Source organism: Hipposideros armiger, unplaced genomic scaffold (genome assembly GCF_001890085.2).
Source record: "Hipposideros armiger isolate ML-2016 unplaced genomic scaffold, ASM189008v1 scaffold_739, whole genome shotgun sequence".
NCBI lineage: Eukaryota > Metazoa > Chordata > Mammalia > Chiroptera > Hipposideridae > Hipposideros > Hipposideros armiger.
Genome location: NW_017732089.1, coordinates 559,919 through 570,042, shown reverse-complemented (window position 1 = coordinate 570,042; position 10,124 = coordinate 559,919). Strand labels below are relative to the sequence as shown.

The 10,124-nt window shown below is 51.5% G+C and overlaps 1 protein-coding gene across 1 annotated transcript in view; it reads right to left on the bottom strand.

Moving 5' to 3' along the window:
- CHD4 (chromodomain helicase DNA binding protein 4) overlaps positions 1-908 on the bottom strand; it is a 34,435-nt gene extending 33,527 nt beyond the window's left edge. Inside the window, exon 1 of the mRNA XM_019627665.1 lies at positions 766-908. The gene's annotated coding sequence lies outside the window, so the exon portion shown is untranslated. The remainder of the gene's footprint in view (positions 1-765) is intronic.
- Between the last annotated feature and the right edge of the window lie 9,216 nt (positions 909-10,124).

Sequence of the window (10,124 nt, the reverse complement as noted above, 5' to 3'; positions counted from 1 at the left end):
CCACCACCTCAGCCACCCTAGTGGGGCACCCGAGCCACTCAGGCTGAACTTAGTTCTACGCTCCTCGGGGGCAGCCCGGAAGCCGGTTACCCCACCCCACCGGAGCCCCCCAGATGAGAGGCAGCGACGCCCCCGAGTGCAGGCTGGTGCAGGCGTGGGGAGGGGGGAAGCCCGGCTGGACCAAGTGGGGTGTGACTGGGGGGAGGAGGGTCCGAGTGGCCGTAGCGCGGGGGGGCCGGGGGAGGCGGCCGGCGGCGAGGCGCTCGGGGACACAAGGTCACTTGGGGGTGGGGGGGCGCCTCCCTGCGCCTGGGGAGGGGCCAGTGCCCAGGCAGGGCAGCTCTCCAAAGGCTGTCCTCTGGGACAACTCAGGTTCTCCCAAGAAGCCGCAGGGACGAGGGGGCGTGGAGGCTCGGGCGCTTCGGGGGCTGCAGGCAGGAACTTGGGGGCCACAGGGCGCCCACCCGGCAGGGGGTCGGGCCACGTGTCCCGGGGGGCAAGTGAGCAGAGGGCGTGGGGGCGGGCGCCGGGCATTGTGGGAGACCAAGCCCGAGATGGGAGTCGCAGGGAGCCAGACTCTGGCCGGGTTGCGGTGGGGGAAAGAGGACTAGGCACCCTGCAGGGAAGAGAGAAGGGTCGGCTCCTCCGGGCAGGGGGCGGTCCGCGGGGCCGAGGACGCCTAAGGAACGGGCGGGTGGAAGGATGACCCTCGGGGCTGGCCGGGCTGAGAGGGGCGTCTCTTTGGGAACCCCGCGCTCTCCTCACCCCGGAGCCGCCGCAGGTCGCGCTGGGTCCGGCCCGGTGTCACTCCCGCTCCGGCTCCTCCTCGCCGCGGCCGAAGGGGGGAAAATGGCTCCGGCTCCGGCGTCGCCTCTTAAAGGGCCCGAAACACCGGCCGGGAAATCCCACCGCACAGGCCCCGCCCCCCACGGACAGCCCATAATAACCTCAACCAACTCCAACCCCCCTCCACTACCGCCACCCTCCTCCCTAGGTCTCCCGGGCAACCCCCGCCCCCTCGTCGCTCAGGCAACCATTGGCCACGCCCCTTCGAGCGCGCGCGCGCGTCACCCGGGCAACCACCCACCTCCTGGCCATCCCATAAAACACACACACACACACACACACACACACACACACACACACTCTCCATACACATATATGCCAGAGCTGTTGACATCTTATATTATAGACCTTCTGTAACTAACCCTTCCCCCCCACATCCCATAATAGCCACCCTTTGCCAACTTCTTTACTCTTGGCCCTAATGCTAACATCCCATAATAATTCGTCACCTCTCCCTCCCCATGGCCATCCCATAATAAGCACCCCACCCAGCACTTAGCATCACATCCCATAATACTCATTCCCATCCCCCACAGACATCCCATAATAACCACTCTTCATCCACCCCCAGTTTGATATCCCATAATAGTCAGAAACTCACCCCCCCACACACTGCAACAACGGACACTTCGGCCTCCTCCCACACACATCCCGTAATAATCAGTCTCCTACTTTCTATACTGACATCCCATAATAATCAACCCCTGGAGCTGCCCTCAACTCCTGCAGGCTAGGGTCTAGATCCTCACACCACCACCCTCAGCCTTCACACACTCATTACAGCTCCACAGCCCATAATAACCACTCCTCCCTATCAAAGAGATATCCCATGATGATCAGCAGTTCTGTCACCCTACAGATGGACATCTAATCTCATTTTCTCTAATACTGGAAAGGTATCCCATAATTTTTACTCTCCCACCCATACCCTGACATCCCATAATAACTTCAAGGAGCCCACAGTCAACCAAACTTACCATTATACTCCCAGCACAACCCAGCATCGCATCCCATAATGCTTCATCTCCACTTCACTACCTCTATACCTTTCTAGCCAGGCATCCCATAATACTCATACCACCCCCATCTCCAGATGCTGTCAGTGTATTCTAACACTTAGAGCAGCCAGGGTGAAAGCAGGCTACCCACAATGCCCTGTCCTGGCCTCAACTTGTACAAGCCTTCATTCCTTTCTGGACCAAAGCAGTATCCTGGCATAAAGCCTCTTGATGTCTATGAGAGACCCTACCTTTCCAGATGCTCAAGAACTGAGAGTCAACCTAGGGCTCTACTAAAGCCCACCAAAATCCAGGAATCTCCAGACACTTACCTCCAGCTCTTAAGTTTTGAGTAAGACCAACCAAATACCATGCTGGCCAGATGAGCTATTTACATAAAGTTTAATTCACCCCTGAGCATCCCATAATAAATACAAACTCTCATCTAAAGACTATTTCTCAAAATTCCAGCAGTCCTTTCCCCACCCATCCCACCTCCTGGGTTAGGTGCTCCATTCATTAACACCCCTAGGCCACTCCCATGGATGAACATCCCATGATGATGTGAACTGAGGACCCTGCTATACATATACCAACAGCCAAGACCTGCTCTCCTTCTACTCACTGCTACTTACATTCATTCAACAGATGTTGACAGAATACCTAGCAAGGCACAGACCTGGGCACCATGCGGAATGTAAGGACCATAAGTTCCTCCTTCCAAGAAGCATAAATCAAACTATGAGGCCAGAGAGAATGTCTGGTGTCAAGGGAGAAGAACTGAGTGCTAGTTCCCAATTTCCTGTTACAGAGAATGAAACAAATCCCAACTGGTCTCAGGAAAGATCACACTCCAGTAGAGGTTCTTGGTGGTCCTTCTACAATAGAAGCTAGAAGGTATTCCAAAACGGATGGATGGTCAAGATAATCTAGCTGTTCCCTACATACTAAGGGATTTTGATTGGAAAGCAATGTTCATGCATCGAGCATTTCTAATACTGAAATTCTATATCATCATGTGCTTCCTTCTTGAGAGACTCATCAGCATGCCAGAATTGTTATCCTCATTCTTAAACACCAAATTCTGCTTACCCTCAATGTCCCATATGTTTCAGCCAGTTTCTCATTTTGTGTCTTGAAGTCAAATAAACTTCCAACTGCTCCCATCCTCATCTCATTGAGGCCCCATTCCCCACCCCTACCCCCCAAAATATATTGTTGTATAATATTTACCATCTTCCCCTCCCTGTGTATAAGTCAACATTCCAGGATGCCTTCTTCATTCAATTATGCCACAAGGTAGCCTCCCAAAATATCCATTCTCTTCCCTAACCATGCCTACCCTGTAGCCACCTTGGGACCAAGCCTGAGAAAGCTGGGGAATCCAATCTTAAAACTCTTCGGCTCTCAGACAACCTGAGCCCATAGGCCTGTCACTTTTCCCTTTCCCTGACTGCCAGAGAACCAGGACCTGAGTGAAAACTAATGTCCCAGCACCACTGCCTTGCTGCCCCCTGGCCCCCAAGCCAGAGCTAATGTCTTCCTCTGCTCTCATGTGCCTTTTTCACACAAGTCCAAGACCTGTGGCGGTGGGACAGGTTGAAGAGAAACCGGAACTTCCTCCTAGGAGGGGCCCTTCCTGACCAGAAGTGAGTGGGACGAACCTCATCTCTACATTGCCCTTCTGATCTCACTTCCCTAGAGAAAGGGCCTGACCAGATGATTCTCCCCTCCTTTGGGAACCACAGGACTGGAGAACTGGCAAGGAGAAATGAGTTCAGGAGAGGCAAAGCTTGCTTCAGGAACTCAGTATCCCTTTGCTTTCAAACAGAGCACCAGTGACACTGATAAGTCTTCCCACCAGCTCCTGCCAAACTTAACTCCCTGGTCCACCCTTTTGCCACATCCATTGTGGTGTGCAGGCTGTTTCTCCCATTTTGCAAAGCTGCCAACATCTTCCTCATTAAATTCTCTGGACTTCAAGATTGGGCCCCACTTATTTGTGCAAACTCTTTCCCATGATTATTCTGAATACCAAGAATGAGCCTTTTGCTCTTCATCTGGAGGAGAGAAAGCAGCTCTTTTAAGATACCATAATGAGGTCATACCTCCTTTCTAGAAGATTCCCCTATTTAGAGCCGCCAGACACCTATTCTGTCCTCCACTCTCCCCATTTCTCTCGGGGATCCAGCCTGCCTCTGGGCCTCATATTCCCTTCTGTAATATATCTATCGGCTCCTTTTTTCATATATTTTACCACATGACCACAGTGATTCGTAATATAAACTAGGAAGAGTTTTATAACTGGGTAGTCACAGCCTCTTGCCTGTGATGGCAAACACTGGTACCTGTTGTACACCACAGCCCTCCGCCTCATCCCTGCAGGTTCTACCTACTTACTACCCCCTTGCCTCTCGTACTCCCCACCTACCTCTCCCTAATACCACAAGGAGAAGGTTAAAGTTCCTTCCTCCCTTCAAGAGTTTCAGAGAGGGCTAAGATGTGTGTGTTTGTGTGTTGCTTTTGTGGTCTTTATGTATCTATGCTCCCCCTCCCTACCCTGGCCCCATGCTATCCTCCCAGATAAATTATAAATAAACCACTAGCATGATTGGTCCACAGAGACTAAGGGTGGGATAATCTCCTGATTAATGCACCCCGGGGGACAGCCTCTCTAGCCAGTTACCTTCGACTTCTGTTTCTATCTCACGGTGCAGAAGAACCTAGAATGATATTCAGAGTGGTTGTCCTTGGAGTTTTCAGCACACGTTCTGTAATTCTTCTCTCTACATCTCTGTTCTGTGTGAGCCCTAGAAACTCTGCTTGTAAGAGGTCTAAAGGACCAGTGTTATCCTGCTTTGTTGGAAAAGGGGGTTTGGTGAAGACAACATAGGAAAGAAAAGCCACAGCGACAGTGCACTCTGATGGCTAGACAGGATGCAGGTAGTGCAGGACTTGGGGGGTGATGAGTCAAGCTTTTGTTCTTCAGGAGCCAACTCAGCCTCTATTCCTTGGTTGTGACTGCAAGGCAGCAAAGCTCCCCTGGCCCAACCCCCACACCTGATCTATGGTCCCAAGCATCAAATCCAAGAAGGTAAAGAGGGAGGGGAGCACTGCTTGCTCCCTTTGGTGTGCCACACAGGCGTTCTCACTGCCAGCCCAGCACTGCAAGTCCTGGACTCAGCAACCCTGCAGCTCACAAGCTATAAGCAACAAGGACCCAGGTGTCCAGGGTTCAGAGTTGGCTAGCTCTAGTCTGCCCCAGGGGCCGCTTCAAACACCTATCCCTGAAGAACCTCTCCAGCCAGTTACTCTTGCCAGGCCTCAGGTCTGGCTCCAGGGCTCGCCCACCCTCTCCAGCTCCTTCCCTCCTTCTTCCTTCCTATCCTCCCTCCCTCCTTCCCCAGAGCTTCACCTACCCAGGACAGCCCCACCCAGCTGTTCAGGGCACATCCCATAATAATCCTTCTCCTTGCTATCCCCCCCCAAAAAAAGAGGCGGCCATCCCATAATAGCCACCCACAAGAGACATTCCGCGGTGACCGCCCCCTCCCTGCAGAGCTGCCGGGAGCAGCCATCCCATAATAGCTGGCCGCCTGTTTTACTGGTTATGGCTGTGGAGGGAGCTGGAGAGGAAATAGAGGGGAGGGGGAGGGGAGAAGGACCCAAGCCCCCCACTTTGGGGAAGGGAGGGAGAAGGGGAAGGAGAGTGGCCCAACGGAATAGGGACTCTGCGCAGGTGGGAGGTGTGGTCCACCAGCTACCACAACCCTGCTTTGGGTCTTTCTCCCCATCCTTAGGGGCTGCCTTTCCCCTTCAGCGTCCTTGAGGTGGCTGCTAGAGTTAGGGGATACGCCTAGGATGGGTTGAGGTGGCCAAAGTGTGTGTGTTGTGGGGTGGGGGGGTGGATGTCAGGTGTTCCCCTTGGACCGTTTGAAAAAGAAGGCAGACCTTAAAGAGGATGACAAGAGAGTAAGGGGTGGGGGGTTGCAAAAGAGCTTCTCCGGCCCTCCCCATTCTGCACCACCATCCCATAATAATCCCCCTAGCCCTACTCCCCCTCCCACACACGACATCCCATAATATCTTCTGGAGACGCCGTCCCCGCAGTAGGTACAAAGAGCTATCCCATAATATGCTCCCCCACCCCCACTCGCCACCCCCCCAACTTGGCCCCCCCTCAGTCACATGCAGCCGGTGCCATCCCCCGCTGCTCCCCCCTCTGGCCACCGAAGGCCTTGCCAGCCCATAATACTCTTGCCTCTGGTCGCAGGAGGCCTCCAGCCCATAATATTCCCTTCCACCACTAACCCCCCCCCTTCCCGCCCCGCACCCCTTCCTCCCGCCTCCAGTTGGAGCCGGGCCTCACCAGCCCATAATATTCCCTAGTCTCCTAAGGCTGTTCCAGCCCATAATACTCTCCCTGTCTCCTAAGGCCTCTCCATCCCATAATACTACCAGACGCCTGACCTGTGGGCCAAACCCCAGCCCGTTCCACACATCGAGGCTGTGTCAGCGCCGCCGGTCTCCCTCCCTGTCCCCTCCCTCCGCCCTCCACGGCGCTCTCCCTCCCAGGCTCTCTCCCGCCCTCCTGCCCTGGGCCCCTCTCCTGGCCCCACCCTGTGCCTGCCTGGGCCCTGACTTCCCCTCCAGCCTCCTCTCTTGCCCTTCGCCTTTGCTTGGTTCTTCATCCCATGGCCCTTCTCCTCTTCCTTTCACGTGCTTTCCACCCACTCCTCTATCTGTGGGTGGACTTCAAGTCCAGTGGGAAGAGAGTGCCCCCAGAGGGCAACAGGCCAGTCACTGCCCCTGAAAACTGTTGAGTTGACCTAGCACTATGGAAACTCACCCAGCCTTCCTTGCTCACCCATCCCCTGGCCCTAGTTCTGATTGCTGGCAGAGCTCAGTCTGGATGAGGATTCACCTGAGGCCCTTGCTGTATTCCAGAAACCCTCCCCTTGGGTATCACAAACAGAGTTTACCAACTGTACCTCCTCCCCATACTCTTACGGGAAAGAAAGCTCCCTTTAAGAAATGATTCTCAGGTACCTTTCAAAGGTGAGCTCATTGACCCTCACAACAATCCAATAAGTAGATATTATGATCCCCATTTCACAGAGGAGAAAACAGAGGCTCAGAGAGGTTAACTTGCTAAAGTCACATTTTCAAGAAGCATCAGAGATGAAACGAGTGCCCAGGTTTGTCTGATTCCAAAGTTCAGAGAGCCTTTGGGATCCCCCAAGACCCATGCGAGGAACTTCTTAGTGCTTTCAGTGCTCCTCTGGAAAGGGTAGCACGCTGACAGTTACCTAGCCTCCCTTGTCTCCGGGGTCTCCTGAAAGAATGGAGAAGGAAGGCGCAGTGTGAGATTAACCTCTCTTCCCCATTTCTTCCACAGGACCTGTGAGGATCCTTTGACCATCCTACCGAGGAGACAGACTTTGAGGAGAACCTAGGGGAGGTCTCCTCTTCAGTTTAGTTGGTGGACAATCAATAGTGCTGCTTGGAGATGTCGGGTATATCCCCGTGGGGGGAAGGGGTCTTGGCCAACTGCACAAAGGCTGAGCCATCCTGCCTGCGTGTGCCACAGCAATACCGTGTTCTGCACAAGGGCCTGAGGCAAAGTGGAGAGGGAAGGGACAGGTGTGGTGCAGAGGGAGTGGGTTAGAGCACAGAGGAAGAACTGGAAAAAGGGGCAGAGATGGTACAGCAGATCCAAGGTGAGAGGGGCCGTTGAGGGAGCTGACACACATGAGGAGGGAAGGAGTAGAAAGGAAAACTGGGATGGGGAAGATGGGATGAGACGATGGGAAGTACATGGAAGGGGACATACAGTAGGATGTACTGCAAATAGCAGGAGTTTGGGAGCCAAACAGTTACTGTGCTACTTCATGGTTGTGTGACCTTAAGACCGCAGCTTCTCCAGCGTGTTTCATGTGTAACATGGAGATAATAATCATCTCTAACTCAAAGGGTTATTGTGATAAATAAGATAATGCATGTTAAGCATTAAATTGAGATCCTGGTGTACAGAGTTATTTTAAAAACATGTTAATGCTCCTCTCCCTCCACCTATGATGTTCTCATTTTCCTCCTTTGGATTTTCCTAAACCTCAACTGGGATAACTCCAGGACACGGGTTGGGGGGCTCCGGATTCCCCACATTTTTCATCCATCTTACTACCCACTCAGCAATTGGGGAATCCTATGAAAATAGCAGTAGCTACAGGTTTTCTTAAACTTCCCCAGTCAATTACTTGTCAGGTTCTGTTCATTCCTCCTCTGCCTGCTACATCTCCTTAAATCTAATCTCTATTCTCAAGGTGGAAATCCTGGGGATATACTGAATGTGGGGAAACAGTCCACCAGAGCTTTCACACTGGAGGCAAACCATTTCCATCCACCTCCACAGGCCACGGTCACTCTTCTTCTGGACTATTTTAATAGATCCCTGACCAGTCTTTTTCCCCCCATAGACTCTCCCCACCTGATTTCCTGCAGTTCATCCACTGACAGTATGTCAGGGTGAGCAAAACCTCACTCAAAAACTTTCAGGAGCTTCCCGTTGTCTGCTCAATTAATGGCCAACACCTTACCCTGCATTCTTGCATCTTGTCTTGAATGGTAATTATTAACTTGTTCACCGGTCCCCACTAGAGAGTAAACCACTGCACAGCAAGATCCAACTGTTCATCATTCAACAAATATTTATTGAGCGCTTCTTTTGTGCCAAGTGCCATTCTAGATGTTGTGGATACATCAGAGAACCAACCAAACAAAAATCCCTGCCCCCAGGGAGCTTATATTCTACCTGGGGGAGGGGGAGGGGCGGGGGAAGACAGACAATAAACTATAAAAATTACAATAAATAAGTAAATTATATAGTATGTAGGAGATACTTGCTATGTGAATTTTAATTACGTTGGAATTCATGCATATGAAAATACTCAAGTAATTTTTTAAAATTGTGTTCAGCTCAGTTTGGATAGGGCAAAGTGCTGAGACTTTAAACTAGGACGATGTTTAGTACTCCCAGGAGTGGAAGGGCACAGGTCGTGAACCCTAAGGATGAAGCAGGATGCAGCAGGTGCTAACCATCAGGCCTCTTCTAGAGCAGCAGGAGGCAAGGGCCTGGCCCAAGGCTCTAACCTCCAGCCAGATGGTAGAAAGCTGGACTTCAACTTCAACCTATCGCTGAGGAATTTGGGTCAGTTCTCTGGTTTGGCCACCAGGGGTCATTTTACCCCTGTAAATCACCATCTGGACCGATCACATGAAGACCTACACAAAAGGCTTACTCCAAACTAAAACACACACAGGAAAATCTCTCTCTCAAATGCATACAGGATACGTGCATGGTAACAACTCCCTCACTAATGTCAGGGTCTCAAGATGTCATAGTGCCAACTCTGCAAAACATACAGCATTGAGAGACATAGGGACAGAAATGCATACAGGATACGTGCATGGTAACAACTCCCTCACTAATGTCAGGGTCTCAAGATGTCATAGTGCCAACTCTGCAATCCTTCCCAGCCCCAGACTCCATTAAAGAGGAAAGGAAACAGTAGGTGGTCTATAAACCAGTCTTCCATTTCCCTTGCCTCCAGTTTGACAAGAACAGCCAGCCTATTCTTGTCCTCCTATCACACTCGAACTTCCCCATAAACTCTTCTTTCCTGGCTGTGGCACAGTTCCTTTTCCCTCTCGGAGAGGCTCCACCCTGGCCTCCTGAGTATGTGACTAGTTCCACCCCCACCTTAGGGCTGCCACTTCAGGAAGCCCAAGGCAGTGTTCCACTTGGTGTGCAGCTCCTACTGCATCCCCACCCCCCAAAAAGCCCCAAGCTTTCAGGACTACAATTAGCAATTGATTTCTTGAGCATTGCTTTCTCCCACAGTACTAAAAAACAGTGCACATAATGCCCTGAGAAGAAGTTACACACTAACTCTAATATGATTCTCAAAGTGTGATCTAGGGACCAAATCTGAGAAGTCCATGAGGTCAAAACAATTTTCATAATACTATACTACTAAGATGTCATTAGTCCTTTTCCCTGTCATTCTCTCACAGGTAGGTATACAGTGGACTTTTCCAGAGGCTTCATGAAATGCGTTATCATTGCTCTCACAGCTAGTGGAATGCGTGCTGATGTATTTGTTTTAAAAACTTAGTTTTAATTTGTAATATAAGTATTAAAAGAACAAAGTATAATCAAAAGCTCTTTGGAATCCTCAATTTTTAAGAGTGTAAAGTGTCTGCAACCAAAAAGTTTGAGAA